The 18,050-nt window shown below is 38.9% G+C and overlaps 1 protein-coding gene across 1 annotated transcript in view; it reads right to left on the bottom strand.

Moving 5' to 3' along the window:
* The window catches only part of LOC127935281 (transcriptional repressor p66-beta), a 40,778-nt gene extending 23,917 nt beyond the window's left edge, over positions 1–16,861 (bottom strand). Inside the window, exon 1 of the mRNA XM_052532989.1 lies at positions 16,634–16,861. The gene's annotated coding sequence lies outside the window, so the exon portion shown is untranslated. The remainder of the gene's footprint in view (positions 1–16,633) is intronic.
* Positions 16,862–18,050: the final 1,189 nt, after the last annotated feature.

The raw sequence follows: 18,050 nt of genomic DNA, 5'->3' as shown, positions 1-18,050 counted from the left end.
TCTGAACCCATACACACACGCAAAATCAAAGTCCCTTCCTCCCCTACAAAAGAGAACTGATTCGGAAAGTGTGTACAAAAATTATAAAAAAAAAAAAAAAAAAAAATCACCAGCAAAAAGAAGTGATGATAATAATATGGCCAGTTGCAAGTGCACGAAGGAATCCGCAGCTCATTTCACGCATGATGTGCTTCATGACAATTCATTTGGCTGACGTAACCCCCTGCCCCACCTCCTAGACCAAAGCATCGGTGGCACTGCATCCCTCACCCAGAGAGGTACAAGGTGCCTTGTTTTAAACGTCACGCTAGTACTGCCCCAGGACTGGTCTGATATCGAAACGCTCAGATTCCTTCATGCAAGAGTAGCGATGTATCCTCTTAATTTCCCCAAGTTTCGTCCTAAGGCACAACATTTATCGTGAAATAACAGGGGTTTGCACCCATCTTCGTTTGTCGCCCCCATCCCCCACCCTCGGAGCCTGGCCCATCTCCCAAATCTGCCTGTTCGCATGCAGCCCCTCTGATCACCCACCCGCTCAATTGGCTAGATTAAGCCTTTCCTGTTTGCAGCATCTGATGCTGAGCACGGAGACCTCAAAATGGCTGCTACACCATCGCTAAAGGTGTGTGTGCCCACACTGATGAATAAAAAAAACAAACAAAACCAATATGCATTGGGCAAGAGCAGGTCTGGCTGCTCGTTTTGTTCTTGGAAGTATCCATTTGGATGGAGCTGCAGTTCTTTGGGGTTTAAATATAAGGAGAGTGATTAATAGTGAAGGGCAGGCGTTGACGCAATAACCTAGTTAAAGCTGGAGCGAGCAGGCTTGGCATAGGGTCATATAGGGTGAGAGCCATGAACACTTGCGAAATGACTGATGTCTGGATGCAAACTTCACAGTAATGTTCTGAGAAATTGTTGGGAAATCATTTGGTTGGATTTTCAGCAGGAGCTAATTGATTTTTAATGTATCTGCAAAAGGTGCAACAGTATGGACGTAGTGGAAAGAAATAGAATATGAGTAAATGACAGAATTTTTATGACGTTCCAAACCTGTATGACTTACTTTCTTCTGTAGATATGCTGAAGAACATTGTTGTCCATAAAATTAGTCAGTAGTATGGTATAAAACAACATGTAAAGCCAATAAAAGCCACTGTATGGACAAAACAAAAAAAACATAGATAACTTTCAAAATTTCTTATTTTGTGCTCCATGGAAGACAGTTAAGTCATACAGGTTTTGGGACAACATGAGGGTGAATAACTGAAGACTAATTTTTGGGTGTACTGTCCCTTTAAGCAGACATCTGTGGACTTTGGATTAGAGGAAGATGAAAAGACTTTATTTCTGTTTACTTTATTTGTGAAGAGGGGCTCGGATTTGACATTTATCATGTCAGAACTCTCGGTCCTGGATAAACACTTCATAAACATCCTCCGTACTTTCACCGCAACGAACAGAGTGTGTAGACGTCAGGCGAAATATTCAACCATAAACAAGTGGACTTAAATATTTAAGCTAATGTACTAGAAAAATATAACCCTCTAAAATAAAGGCAGGGATGAGAGAATAAAAAAACTAAAAAAAAAAAAAAACTGGCACCTTTAATATTCTATTAATCATACAAATAACTATGATAGGAAATTATGGATGACTTGGCTACAGTCACTTTTAAGGGGACCATGTAGTGACCACGTTTGCTGCCAAGCCTTTCTAAGAATGACCAGCGATTTTAAATGTCTAAAGGCTAGAATACACTAAAATCTTTGTTTGTTGTTAGGAGACACATGACAAAAAAAAAAAAACTGGCTCTAAAATCAGCCCAAAATCAGGTCTATGCCCGTCATACACTACTTTATGTGAAATCAGTGTCAATTCTAAAAGACCAAAATCTGCTTATTGGCTTTCGGCAACTCGCACCAACACGTTCAGACCACAAATCAGGGCAAAAGTCAAGTTAGTGTATTTCTGTCTTAAATTTGGAGAGCCTAGATTCCCGCTTCCAAAATTGCCGTACACCCAAGCCCTTCTGGCATGTTGCAAAAACGAAATGTCAACAAGGTGACGACCCTCCATTTGCCATTAGGAGGTTTATCTTCAGCTCCTCAGCAGCTGGCTGCCACTCCGTGAACTCGCTTTCACAAGCGACAAAGCACCAGCGAGAGTGTGACCTCCCTCAGGGCACGTAAAGCAGAAATATGACTTGAACAGCAGACCTGGGCCTCATGATCTCATGCAACCATTTCTTCAGCCATGACTCCAGTAGAGCCACAAAAGCAGGTGACAACACCTGTTTGGTCAAGACCTGAGTGATTTCTCTCATTCAGCTGTCACTTTTGCTCTCACTCCTCCTTGCTCCGGTATCCCCCCCTGATGATCTGGGAATAGGTTTAACCAAAGAAAAACAGCCGAATAAGATGTAGGAACACAGCACACCTGACCACAAAACATGCACTTTGGACCATAGAGATGTTTTAGGGGCTAACTAGTTCAAAACAGTTACTTGTCACCTTTCTGTTTTCAAATTAAGTCTCCCGAGTGAGTTAGCCCTCTGATCAATATGGACTGGCAGAACACTTGGGCTTAAACGTGTGAAAGATGTCAACAGAAGAGCTCCCTAAACCCCTCATGAACATGAATCAAATGACTTTACAGAACACGACCTTAGATTAGAGAAGCTTTTTTAACTTTTCTGAAAGCTAGGCCAGGTTTAAGCAGGGCTTGATATGATTTTTCTGGTACTCCGGGACAAAACTGATCATCTGTAGAGATGCACCGATTGTGATTTTCTTGGCCGATTCAGATTTTTAGTTAGCGTGATCTGCCGATAATGATTTTTGCCAATTTCAATTTTTTTTTCTTTCTAGAAGCTATAATTGACAGCATATACACAACACAAAAATCTACTTTTCTTCAACGCAGTTTTATTTTCATAAAGTAAAAAAATCAGTAATAAAATAAAAACAAATAAAAATAATTGCAAAAAGCTCAAATAAATGCAGAAAAAAGAGAGCTATGAAACTAAGTTTGCAGTTAAGTAAGTTTAAGTAAGGTAGTATTCCAGGTAAGGAATACTACCAAATGTAAATTATCAAATTTGATTTCTGTAGTCTTCATTGTAAAAAAAATTAATAAATGCTTACCCTTATAAATCGTATTCAGTCAAGAGCAGAGATTTTCTTTATCTTTAGTTCTTTAATTGACATGACAGACAGCAGCAGGGATATTGGACTGTGGGCTGTTTAAGTTTATCCATGGACCCAATATACTGTAAAACAACACACGTCTGTGTCAACTATTTAACGTTCCAAAACCTACTGTTTTACAAATTTGTATGTATTTGAATGTTTTGGCGCAGTAAGCCACTCATTTTGGTATTTGTGGCTCACAAGCTGTTTGAGATTGAGCTCGGGCCGGCTTGTGTGCTCCACTAATATAGATCAGTGGTGGTGCGCACACCTTTGGTGTCAGTGCAAAACATGCGGGAACAACTAAAATAATGTGCAATACAAGCTCTATTTAACCGGAGTAAATAAGATGTGTGTGAGAGAGCAGTCATCAGAAAGAAGAGTGCGAGAATGCATGGCTGACGTGACCTGGTTGCTTGTGCCACTGGTAACAAAACAAATCGACTCGAAATCAGAAAGAAATGAGACTGATTGGCCGGTCGCCGATCATGAGGAAAGTCGGCCGTTTCCGATCCCTGGCTGATCGATTGCATGAATCGATCGGTGCATCTCTAATTATCTGCTTTTCTAAAATGCTTTTTAGAACATAAACTTATTAGCAAAATGGCTCAAGGCATCTGAAATTAACTCAGACATCCAGTAATCCAGAATTTGGAGTAGTTTCCAGCAAAGATTTTCCTCTTGTGTCGCTATAAAAACAAAGCGCTGCTCGTTTAAGCATCCTGACCAGCACAATGCAACACACCATTGACTCATCCAAAGGCATGACTTTTGGGGTAGGACAATTTGGACAGTAAATGAAGAAAATGCTTAGGAACCCGTTTTTAAAAAATTACGTTATCCTTTTACTACACAGATATACAAATAAAGTGTATCTGGAGCATGATGTACAGTATAAGTGAACCGGATCAGCAGGAGTCAGAGCTACCTTGAACTCCACAAATTCTCAAATGTTGACTTGTGGTGATTGTAATGACAACAGTGTGTGTGATATTTACCGCACACTGGGTTTTGGGCTAGGTGATGTATACTCTGTTTTATATAGATGGAGTTGCAGTTTTTAATTTCTGCGGTTCCGTATGCAGCAAATCTGATAGACTGTAATATCAACATTAATTATTAGAACTGAAGATAAATTAAAGTACAACATACCAATGAATTTAGAGGGCAGTATATCATGTACAGATATAAGCACCAGTCATCATGTGAGATTAGTAACAGTGCATCTCTAAAAAAATCATAACCAATGAGAGTCCCAGAGATATATAGTTGGGCAGAATAGGAGGAGAAGCTTACAAAATGTAATTTACGCATTTGGCAGACGCTTTAATCCAAAGCAACTACTTCATTCAAGGTACACATTTACTTTTTATCAGTTCTTGTTTTCCAGGAAATAAACACTACATTACTTTGAGTTTAAGCATTCACATATTATCAAGGAATAGCGAGACTTTTCACAAATCATCAACTTGGCAAAAATGGGTAACTAAAAAAAAAAAAAAAAAAAAAAGTAAAAATTTTTTTACTTGTAAACTAATCTTAAGCCCCTTTCACACTGCACGTCGGACCCGCAATATTTCCAGAACATTGCCGGGTCGCCTTCTGTGTGAAAGCAACCACATCCCGGGATTGATTATCGCATTGAACCCGGGTCGAGGACCTAGTAACATTGCAGGGTTGGACCCGGGACGACCGCTGTGTGAACAAAAGCCAGATCTAATTCCGTGTCGAACCGGCTGTTTTAAAGGAAGATCAACGTTCGCAACGAAAACATCTGTGCAAACTGTAATGAAGCAGAGATCAGTTAGTTCCTCACTTTTCGCACTGACGCTGAGATCGTTTGCTTGCTTCAGTGAAAGTATAACGTGTCTAGTGTTTTCAACTCGTACATTACACATCACGCGCTGATGTCACGTGTCGTTACGGGATCTTCAAGGGCTGTGTGTGAAAGCATGCACATATCCCGGGTCATCACTGGCAGTGTGAAAGTGCCAAATCTAGAGACCCGGGAACAATTGCAGGAACACTTTACCCCTGTATTTGCCGGAATGGCAGTGTGAAAGGGGCTTTAGAATAGGAACGCTGCTGAAAAATGCTGTCAAATATTATATATATATATATATATATATATATATATATATATATATATATATATATATATATATATATATATATATATACAGCAATAAATAAAAGACAATTAAAAATGATAAAAAAAAAAAAAAGTAAAACAACAAATGAAAGTGAATTAACAAACTATGTCTTCATAACAGAATGCTTACTATAAACAGGTCTGCATTTATAAAAATACAAGACTGCTTCTATATTTTAGTAAGGGAATCCCTAGCAAAGGGATAATACATTTGGGAGCCCACGGCCCCGAAAACTCCTGGATTAAAGACCTTCCTAAAACCAAGCAAACCCCATCAAATTACATTCAAAGAATCCCACTGGAGCTCTACAACAATTGAATTCATAAGATGCAAATGAAAATTCCAATAGTAAAAAAAAAAAAGCTTGTTGACATATTTATCAGTATAAATAATTTCTCTCATCACACGCAATCCAGCTGCAATGTGATGCAAGCATAATTGAGATGTAAGTCAGCTGTGCTGTGATGTCACAGAAGTAGGTTGCTGAGGGGGAATTTCAGGAGAGGTGCATTAGCATACCGTCACCAAACGGCACATTATGTGCAAGCTCCTACGCTGACAGGAATTTCAAAACCACTTCTGGGAGGCTGAGTCGAGTACAGTATCTAAAGCTTAATGGTTCATTCGCTAATTGGACCGTTGTCCTCACCAACGACCTACACAATGGCTAACTATTACTGTATATTACTCAGAAGAGAGATCTGCTGGGAATTTGACCAAACTTTGCATACGGCCCGTTTCTGACACTAATGAGGCCAATTAGGCTGATGGCACCCATGGCAACAGAGTTGTAATTGGTTGGCGTGATGCATACGGGACGTATGGGTAACAGGATGTGGGTTGAGTCAATAATGTGTTTTAGAGCTGCCAGTGCATGATGCATTTGATGCCTTACCTTATTGCACTTCTGCAGATTCAGTGAGCACCTGAGGGTAAAGCAACCAGGAAGATACTGCGACAAAGCAGACTGGTAGTCGTACCTGCAAAGCTACACGTCAAGCACGTGCGCACACACGCGCACAAAAACATTCACGACTATTTGCATACCGCACAATGCAAGGTTTTGACTGAAGGGGCGAGATCACTGCTAATATCTCCATCCCGGGGTCTGCGCACACCTAGCCAGAAATGGCGTCTCCCACTCACTGTACTGTTCAGCTACAACACTTAAAATCCCGGTCTTCATTAAACAAGACAACAGCTCATTGTGGCCGTTGCCATGACAACAGGCCCTTCTATTTTTAAGCCGTGCCACTAATCAATTCCTGTTCTGCTGTCGCCCGAGGGAGGGAGGGGCGGATCAGGAGGAGGGTGGGGGCAGTGGCAGGGGGCAAAGGGGAGGAAGTGTGTGGGGGAGTGAGGCTGAAGACAAAGAGACCAAATAAAGACATCAACAAGATCTTTAAGATACCGAAAGAGGTTGTAGACGCAAACAGCGGTTTAAACAGCATACAGTGTGGAAATGCGCCTCGAACGCAAACCAGGTTTCCTCAAACATGTGAGGAACAGTGCTAACCAGAGGCCCCGAGTTAGTAGCAAGTACAGAAACCACACTGAGCTGCAAACACGAGGAGGAAATACTGAATGAAACTGAACTTTCATTTTCAGTCAAAGCTCGACACTCGGATCCAGACTGCATTGACCAATAGGAACCGCCTCTTGACGGGCCCGGTTCCCTTTCTGTCACTGCCCTTCCTCAGAAATCCTCACATCCAAACTTCAGCTTTAATACGTAGAGGAATGAGAAAAACCCTCAACAGGAGGTTTTCTAACAGACTGTAGGGAGACGAATGGAGAGGATCTGAATAAAGCTGCAGACCTATTTATACAAGATACAGACAGACTTCAAGGTTAAGGAGAAACACAATATAACACTCTTGCCAGAAGAGAGAAAATTCACAAAGAGAAGAAACGTGAGGGGAAAAAAAGCAGCAATGGTGGAGATGAATCGCTCTGATATCCCTAAGAGGCTGAATGAATATTTAAAAATGGTTACAAAATAACAACGTAAACTAGTTAAAGCCATTATGAGAAAGAAACACACTATCCTTGATTTTATGCCAGTTAAGATAATCTGATTTAGGTAAATGGGGCTAGTTGTCACAATTTTCATATACATATTCTTAGTGCAGTGTCTATTTCTGAAGGTAGGCTAATTTTTAAAATACATTTCTGCAGACGTGGCATATCCAAAAAAAAAAAAAAAAAACACGTTTCATTTAATACTCGCTGACTTTAAGTGACAACATGCCCCAATAGTTGTTGCAATTGAACTGTTTAATAATTATATTACAAATAAAAAAAATTCAGTTTTCAATTCAAATGTAACAATTAACACTGTTTTGGCTAACACATACATACATATATATATACACACACACACACACACACACATATATATATATATATATATATATATATATATATATATTTATATATATATTGATCATTAGATAAGATTGTTAATTAATTAATAAATTGTATACATGACATTTAAAATATGACAACATGTCTACTCCAACCTGACATTAACAATACCTTTTGTCCTGATGACACGGTCCGATCTTTAAATGAAATCCTGCCTTCATTATATATCGGACTCGTGTCTGAATATACCGGTATGTCAGTGTGCCGTCATGTTAATCTACATGTTTGAAACATATGTTGTAACTTGTCACAAAAAAAAGGAACGGACTTCTGTCTCAAACCTTATAGTTACAGAGATAAAGTCCTTGTGACAATTCCCTCGTGAAAATAAGCATTGGTCTCCACTGTACAATTGATAAAACCTTTTGCAACTGGAGAACGAATGTTCTAAAATAAAGGCTGCATTACTGTTACTAAGGTGCATAATTATGTAAAAAAAAAAATATATTTCCAATAATCATAGAACAGAAGTCGTTGTGGTTTGCCTGGTCATGCTTTTAGGGACATGAGCAATCCTTGTAGCTTTCATAAATGCACAACATGTTTGTTTAAAGCACTGCAGACTGAACTGATGTCATTCTCAGGGAAAATTAGTCTCCTGTTCCTTTAAAATAAAAAAACAACAACAAAAAAACAGGGAGTTACAATATCTTTTTTTTCACCCAGGGTACCCAGTGGAGTCAAAATGCGAGAGAGCCAGTCTAAGCCGGTTTGTAACCTCAGGGTATGGAATTATCTCTTAATATGTAGCCGTTAGTGGTCAAGACGTCACACGAACACAGAGAGAGAGAGAGAGAGAGAGAGAGAGAAAGAAAGACAGATTGAAAAAAGACAAAAAGGAGGGGGCTAAAGGGGGCAGTAAGAGGAAAATGTACTTCTTACAAGACGCTGAATCTAAAACCTGGCACCTTGTCAAGACGGCTCATTGCGGAACTTCAGACCACAGGGTGGGGCATACGTTGTTTAAACAAAAAGAAGAGAGAAAAAAAAAAAAAAAGGAAAAATGCTGGAACGTGAGCCATCTGGAGAAAGCGAGGTAGCAAAATGATTTTAAAATGGGGCTCAATTGGGAAAGAGGCAGGGAGGACAGTCAGGCAATAAAAATAAAAAAACCTGCCATCAAATCATATGCAAAATACAAATAAATACAAATAAATAAATAAAATTACATAAATATCCCCAAATACACAATACGTGCACACTACCTTTACCCACATGACCAGTGCTTTATCAAGTTGTGATAAAATCTGCAGAGGCTCCCTTCTGGCGCTCAAAGTAATGGGCACACAGACATACACTCGGGGAAAACATGACTTCCACCAAGGAACCGGTGCTCTGGAAAAGCAGATAGGCTTGGAGAGATGGACTGCAAGGAGTGTGCACGGGACCAAAACTTCAAGAAAACCCAGATTTCTGCATTCGCACAAGCTCCATCCATACAGGCTGAAGAGAGATCACGCACCCTTTCTGATTCCAACAGAATGACCCGAGAAACAAAGGCCTGCGGCTGAATGGAGGGGTATGGAGAGGATGCTTAAATGTGCTAAGGTTCGATTTGTTAATCTGCTAAACACAGTAATAAGACAAAGAGGCATTTGTGCAGGGATTATGGGAATTGAATCTTGCGGTTGCGCATGTACAGAGAGTCAGCTATAATTCTTATCAAGGTTAACTACCACAGGTACGACAGCTTTCAGAGATTTCCTCAAATGTACCAGCTGAATTATTTTTGCTTTCTGTTTATTTATACATTTTAGTTAGCCGTTTCAGCCTACTCTACGGATCCAGCAATGTCATGTCAAAAGCAAACTTTAACCCTGTAAAGTGGTCCTAGATGATATGAGAGAACAAGCATCAAGTAAAACAAGGTCAGATCAGGTGTTACTTAAGCAATATTTGTACTATTGTATCATTTATTATTTAAATTAAATCAGTTTTCATTTTAATTTTAGTTTAAATCTGAGTAATTTTGTAATGTACTTATCTTTTTTTATTACTTTTAGTTTTATAAATATTTCTATTTTCCTTATTTGTTTCAGATTTAGTCATTTTAGTTCTTTAATTTACATTTTTCCATTTCAGTTAGATGCTAAGACAAGTTTCCCAATTTTCTTAGCTATTTGTTTATTTCTATTTTAATTAACAAAAATTGCTGCAGTTTTTTTTATATACTTAAGGGGTTCATAGCAACCAGTTGAAAAGGTATAATTTACCCAAAAATGAAATTAAATAAAAAATTAATTGACTTTCTTTCTGTGGAACACAAATTTTGAACAATGTTGTAACCGTTATTGTCAATACAATGAAAGTCAATTGGGACTCCAATTTTAACGTATTAACCCTGTACATATTAAGTATTAACATATTGCATCACACAGGTTCTGAATAACATGACGTAGTACAAATGATAAAAAAAATTTGTGTGAACCGTCCCATTAAGTGGTTGTTGCAACTGGACAGTGTCACAATAATAAAAGAGAAGTTTATGACTGCGCATAGTCAAAACAAAAACTTTTCGAAGACTACTTTAGCTTAAATAAATGATGCAATGCCATATACAATGTCAGGTCCATCAACTTTAATAGACAAACTAGCCCCCGGGCCATGAAAACTAAGATGGTTCCACAGAGAAATGCTTCGGATGGGTTCCGCTTACTCTTTCATATTGTACTGAAGTGTTCCAGCAGTCTTTTGATCAGCTCAACCCACCACACAGCTCTCTCGCTCCTGAAACGAGTTCAGCCGGAGAACCTCGCGCTACAAAAGCCACCCATCTGGGGACTATACGCCTATACCTCCCAGTGTAATCATAAAACGGGTCTATGCGCTTCACATTCACTCAAAGCTTCCGTCTCGCTACAATGTAACACATCGTGGAATGATGAAAACAGCTTGGCCTGAATCAATACTTCTGAATTTTTCAACCACAGCCAATACCTGGACCCGCCGCAATTAATGCGGTCCACACCTCATCTTCAGAGAAATCCCACTTGAGAGACGTCGAGCAAATTAACAACAATCCGGAGCTCTCGTGACGGCCAAGACTCCTGAAGCTTGAAAAACTCATCTATTTCACGATTGGGATGGTAAGACACCATCCACTGGGGAAAAAGACGACAACATTCCTAAACCTAAAAACATCTTCGTTTCCAGTCGGGCTTCTTGCACTTCACATACACACAATCTTCAACAATCAACGCAAGAGGCCCGTCATGTCGTTTCTTGCTGCTGTTTATCCAGCTAAAGCATCAGGGAGGCCCTCTAATTAAACTTCACAGGAAGCCATTCATCTGGGCTGATTGTTTCTGCGTGGGGTTTAATAAGCATTGCATGAGGCCCGCAGAACGCAGCCTCCCCATTCAGGTGTTAACAAGACCAGTGCACCAACATACAAGCGACGCTTTACAGTCGACTCAAACACTCCTCTCAGTACCTGCTCACTGTGCCCACCTAAGATCTCACAACTAAAATGGTGGGGAATAATTAATCAGCAACTGACAGAGCCGAGCGGAAAAAACTGAGGAGTCAAAGGCCTCTGTGCAACTGACAACCACCAGAGGGTTTCAGATACCTCTAAAACAGTGTGCTGAAAATGAGACACAGGCTGACATCTAGCACAAATTGCTTTACAAATCACTTATTTTAGCTTAGCCATATGCTTAACTTTCAGTGTAGAGGAAAAATCATGAAAGTCTGATCTGTAACATAGACTGCATCGAAGCAGATTCCTCCTTTTCAAGTTGTTCTAATTTGAAATAGATTTTCTTAAGTTTTAAAGCAATAGTTCATCCTAAAATGAAAAACTTAAAATCATTTACTCCCCTTCTTGTCATTCTGGACCATATTTGAATATTATTATATACTGTATACAAAATTTATTTTTCAGTTTTTAGTCAATTTCAATTTTGGGGGGAAAGCACATCAATAACCTTATTCCAGCTACCTCAGTTATTTCAATCAACATTTCTAATTTTCACACATCTAATACTTATTTATTTCAGCTGCGCTTAAATGAATGAAAACAATGTTTAATAGTTTTGAATGAAAAGAAAACCCAGAGCTGCCGAACACAAAAGAAGATCTGAAGAATCATTTTGAGAGTCAATGGGGTCCAATGTTGTTTTGGACCCCACTGACTTTCCTTGTGTGGACAACACATCTATCTCTAAAATATCTTCTTTTGTGTTCTGCAGAAACAAAGAAAGTCACACAGGTTTGGAATGACATGAGGGTGAGTAAATAATGAGAGAATGTTCATTTTTGAGTTAACTATCCCTTAACCCTTTCTAAAACACTTCCTACTGTATACTACAGAACATAGACTGGTATCAGGCCCTAAAACAGTTTGACTTACTTTTCTCTTTATTTGTACTTCTTTCACTGGTCTAGATTTATCAATTCACATTCATTAACATCATCAATATCAAGCAACTGACAAGACTTCTCACCCTCAAAGGATTTTCGCTTGGGAACATTTTTAAATAAATGTAATGTTTCTGATTAAGGGGTAATTATCCTGATTTCTTTCTTTTCAAAACATTCCGGTCTCAATTTTACATAACTATGGGCCATGAAATGAGCACTGATTTGGAGTAGGTATCAATCAGACCTTCTCATATAGTGACGAAAGACTTGATGTACAGACTGTTTTATCAAAGACAAATGACAAATAATTAGTATGAACACCACTTGAATACAAAATGATCTAGAAGGAAAGGACTGGAGTTCAAATACTGAATTAAAAAAAGGAATATGGCTAAATGATAAACTGCAGTGAAAATCAATTATTCAAAACTTAACCCTGTGACTAAACCTCAAACTGAAAAATAAAGAACAATCAAAAACATTCCTGAGTATATGACAACTAATTTCTCGATGATGTCAATGGGAAGGTCTGAGGTAATGATGTTGTCCATTACACTGCTTTATAAAGCCAAAAGACATTTGATCATATTGTTTCCTCGACCAATAAGCCTTATCTGGAAAAAGGGCGCGCAACAGCCCCTAGCTTACCCAAGAGCCAATGAATCAAACTCTTTTGGACCTGACAGTTCAGTCCTGAGGGTCTTTTTTAAACCCACTATCACACAAAACCAAAAAAAAACAACTACTGGACGTGACCATTTCCCTCTCATTCTAACCGGCTTTAAAACAACACTAACGACACTGAAGGTGTGTTGAAGGGTAGGAGATCAATGGGAGGACATCCGAGTGTCAATGCCCCGCTCTGGGCTCTCAGGATTGTCGCAGTGAGGGTTCGTTTTACAAAACTAGCACAACTTGGGTCCACATCGTTATTTTGCACTACCGTTAATCTCATGGCGCATGTTTACAGAGCAGGTCGTATTGTTGTGTCTACTCAATGCGATTGCCAAAGGGGCACTGCTAATTCTAAACACTACCTTTTCTGACCATTCAGCAGTCCTGAAACCCATCCAAGTCAAGTACTCTTCCTGATCCAAGAGTCAATATCTAGTTCTAAATGTGATTTCCCTCTCAAATGTCTTCTTCAATGGCATGGTCTCCTCTTCTAGATGAACCCACGATTGAATCCAAGTTGAGTTAAGTGTTAAAGTCCAAAATATGATCTAACACAGAATCAGTCTTTAGATTGTGAATAGTAATTCTGCACTTATAAATGCTTATAAAAAGGAATAGCTCACCCAAAAATTTAACTCTGGCATCATTTACTCACACTCATGTGAGCTTCATTCTTACAGAGAACACATAAGATGATATTTTCAAGAATGTTGATGTTGCTTTGGACCCCATTGACTCATTAACAATTTGCAATTCAAATTAAAGAATTAGATTTTTTTGAACCATCCTCAGCACACAACAAGAGGCTTAAGCAATTAATCACAAACCACTTAAAAATATGCATTAGGCTTATAGTATAGTGAAAATCCATGCATCCAGCATGGGAATGCCAATGTTGTGCTAAAGCACCAGTACTAACATGAGATCTGGTGTGAGGCTGGTCTAGGTAGAAAAGGTCCTTGAACAGGTGCCTCTAAACCATGACAGATCTATGATGAAATCTACATTGATAACTTGAGCTTAGAGTCTTTGCTCATTTCAGTGTATTCCATCTTATCACCTCACACTGCACTTCACAGGTTTCGTGGGCTTAACAAAACCAGACAGTAACTAGCAATATAAGATGCCCATGCACCATGGAAATTAAAGAGAACAAACTGCATAAAATCCTTTCACAGGCGATGGCCATGAGCTCGGGTGCACCGACTAAAGTGATGAATAGCCCCAAAAAAAGGTAGAAAAATAAATACCGCACTGCCAAGTATCTTCCGCCTGAGAGGGAGGAGGGGGAACAGTCCACACAAAATGCCTTTGAGCAAAACAGTCAATAAGAACATTGTTTGGACCCCTCGAGGATGTAATACTAGTGGGGCGCCCCTCACAGTATGCAACAGCCTTTTTTCAAAATGAGCAGAAAACACTCAAATTGGCTCTTATTTAGATGTGCTACTTGCTAAAAAAAATTTTTTTTCTTCACAGTTCTGATGTTTACACAGATTACTTACATCTGACGTTAGAATGATTTCACCAGGATAATTTCTAGAGAAGTACATGCTCAGTGACTTCTATGCAGACCTCTCTCTCCACACAATAAGTATAAATGACTTTAATAACAGTGGGTGGGGAGCTTTTACTCTGAGACATGTCAAAGTGGGAAACTTTTATATGCTATAAAAATATCTAGGAGCACATAAGTCTGTTAGTTTTTTTTTTTATAATTCCTTTAACTTAAAAGGTGTACTCAAAAAGTTTGTGTTTAGATTAAGCTGGCTCATATTCAGTGTTTTTAAACTTTACCCTGACTTTACATACATCCATATAATAGCCACATTTAATTCAAACTCATTCTGTTTGTTAGGTTGCGACTATTTGTAGCTTAGCAGTTACTCTGTCACTTCTGCAGAAGCCTTGGTTCCAGAAGTATTTTTCCTCTTTGGACTTTTAAAGCCTTGGTTAAAACGTTATAAAGCCATGAACCAAACCAACTAGCTACAAGGTCAATTAAGACATTACTTTAAGTTAAAGAAAAATATCATTAGAAAATCAGACAAACTTTCATAGCCACTTAACAACTTTGAATGCGGGAAAGAAATACAATCCCATGAAACACTGCAAATGGTAATAAAAATATATATGGTGAAATTAACTATGTTTATATGTATGTGAAACTATTTTTATGTATATAGAAACAACATTCTACATTTATTGCAAAATATGCGTGTATATATATGAATATTTAGGTAGTGTGAAAGCAAAGACAGTGGGTGGATCCTAAACAGTTATTTTGATGTGATTTCCTAGATTTGACTGATTAGTGGAGATTTCTTTGCAGAATAAAGGGTAATATAGTTTTCACCAGTATTTCCACTGTCAAACATGATTATAACAAAAGTTGTAATAACTGATGTGTAAAGCATATACTGTTTATTACCAACCTTGTAGTTTATGTTAGGTCGTTTTTAAATGTGTACAAGTTACAGTTAAAAATAAATTCTCCTATGGATAAAATAAAAGGAATTTTTACTTTTGGAACCAGCCAATGCACTCTATTGCATGACAGGCAGGTCATGTGATCTCAACATGGCAGCACCCATGAGCAGGGAGACCCACTTGGTGTAGTGCAGTTAAATCATTTAAATGTAAAACTTTTTTTAAAAAAATCATCAAAAATTACTGAGTGCATGTTTTAAAAACTTTGGTATGGTAGCAAAATAAGGAATTTCCTACTTTTTGCTTCTTAAAATGAAAAAAAAAAAAGTCTCCACAAACAAACTAAGGTACTGTCATCTAGCCACTAAATCATCCATGTGAAAGATTCTTGAGGGGTCAAACTCTGCAAATCAGACTGCTAGAGTTAGCCTCTGACTATATAAAGCCTATAAAGTAAACCCAGTCTCTCTTTAGACGTGTCTGCAGTGAACGACTAACAGAAAGCACATATCATTGATCAGAGTTTCTTTCTAAACGTCATCTCCCCCGATTATCAGTGGCTCCCTGTTGGCTTCGATCAATACCTGCATTCACGCTGGAATTAGATTTCACTCCTGCGTCTGTCAAGTGTTGGGCAGCCATTTGCGTGCATATGGAGCAAGTTGAGAGAACGTCCTCACTTACGTAAATGGCTGATGCATTTTCGACATCTTTTTTTTTCTAATTGTACAGGCTCACCGTACACCATCCGTGTGCCCTCGGCACTGAAGAGAGAAAGCCCGCTCCCCTCAACAGCCCCAAAACACTCACTAAACAGCCCGTTTGAGTTGATAATCCTGGAATACGAGCGTTAAGATTATTTTGATGCCGTTGCATGTGTGTACATGTTGGGCTTTTTCATTGTGTCTGAGCTGCTACTGCACTACTGTAGCCACAGCCGGGAGGACGCGAGGCTTACTTCGCCAATCTGGGTTAACCCCTCGGGACACCAGATGAAACAATGAAAGCCGTTTCACGCATTTAAAATGCTGCTTTGGACCGTGAACTTGTCAAAGTTGCTTCTAAATATGACTGGCTTTTCGCGGAATCGCTCTTGAAATAGCCGCTCGACGTGTGATACGCCACAGCGCGATCCCTAGCTCATTTTAATAGTATTAGCCAGCTTTGAATTGCTGCGTGTAAGAGGCGCTTTGCTTCCACGCAAAATCCGCTATGCTATTGTCTGGCTGCTTAGCAGACTCCCTCAAAAACCCTTTTAACCGTTTAGCCAATTCATCTACACCAAATGACTGCCGAATCGCATGTGGATGCGTTTTTAAACCATCTCGCTCCCAAATTCCCCTATCCGATCCGATACCGGCTAGGCCGCGCGTGAATCCCCGGACTCACCTGACTCGCCTTTACCCCTTCAGGTTCCTCTGGCTCCGGGTTCACTCTCCGATCCTGAAGCGCTGCTGTAGCTCTTCACGACCAGTCCCCGGCACCGGCAGGCAACACAAAAGCGCTGATTGGGCCTCGGCGAGCGCTCATCCCCTTGGTCTCTGCCCAGACAGACGGGTTATTGGTCGGCGGCTGTGTCGGAGACGCGCCCCTATTAAGGTGTATGTTGTTGTCTGTGTCTGGAGGGGAGGGGACAAGAAGCTCTGAAATGATGGGAACTAAATGGGTTGTTATGCGCGTCGTGTCGGCAGCACAAGGCGAGCTTACTACACTGACAGATAAATTGTGGACAGCCATATTAACTCCGTCTTCTTTCCGATCGACCGGAGCATTTTGAGGAACATTATGGTGTGAAACCGCCGCGATTCCACACAACATTTGGACATTCTTCCAGCCGTTTTCAAAAACTTGGGAAGACGAACAAAACAGACAGTACTTTTTTCGCAATGATCAGTTTTAGATGGTTGATTTTAGGCCGCATTGTGGACTGTAGTGATTCACGTGAAATTAGATTTACTATTGTCTGAAGTACCAAGGGTTAGAAAATGACTTTTAATAGTAAAACCATGCTTATTTTTCAAATCTGGATTATGTTGCAGGGACTCAAATATATGAGCATGCTTTATTTCTACTCCAATGCAGATATAAATAAATAATAATCATTTTAAAATTAATTTATGATTTCTAATGTCTATTACTATGCAGGTTTGTTCTGTTCGTAATGATACATGTAATTATACATAGGGCCTATGAATTTGATTTAATTAAGATATTGCATGAAAACTTAAAACATTTTATGCAAAATAATTTTATTAATTGTAAACCAGGGGTGATTTGAATTATAATTTTTATTTAAAATTATGTAAAATTCTTTTAACATGATCAGAAAATGATCATGACTTGTGCCAAAAAGGGGGAAAAGGAAAAACTATCCACGCCAAAGCTGTGGTCATAGTAACTAAATGCATTAGATTTTTTTAAATAATTGTATGCTGCAATTAATAATAGTAATGTATGTGACACTGTAAAAAAACACATTACTACACTTGAGCATGGGACAGAGTCTAAAGGACTTATAGTTTCTTTTTGATGAGTGATTTTATATATGCACACACACATACAGGTGCAGCTCAATAAATTTGAATGTCGTGGAAAGTTCATTTATTTCAGTAATTCATCTCAAATTGTGAAACCCATGCATTTTAAAAATTCAATGCACACAGACTGAAATAGTTTAAGTCTTTGGTTATTTTAATTGTGATGATTTTGGCTCACATTTAACAAAAAAAACTACCAATTCGCTAGCTCAACAAATTAGAATACTTCATAACATCAATAAAAAAAAAAAAAAAAATATATATATATA

The sequence above is a fragment of the Carassius gibelio genome, chromosome A19 (assembly GCF_023724105.1).
Source record: "Carassius gibelio isolate Cgi1373 ecotype wild population from Czech Republic chromosome A19, carGib1.2-hapl.c, whole genome shotgun sequence".
NCBI lineage: Eukaryota > Metazoa > Chordata > Actinopteri > Cypriniformes > Cyprinidae > Carassius > Carassius gibelio.
This window is presented reverse-complemented; position numbering and strand designations above follow the sequence as displayed.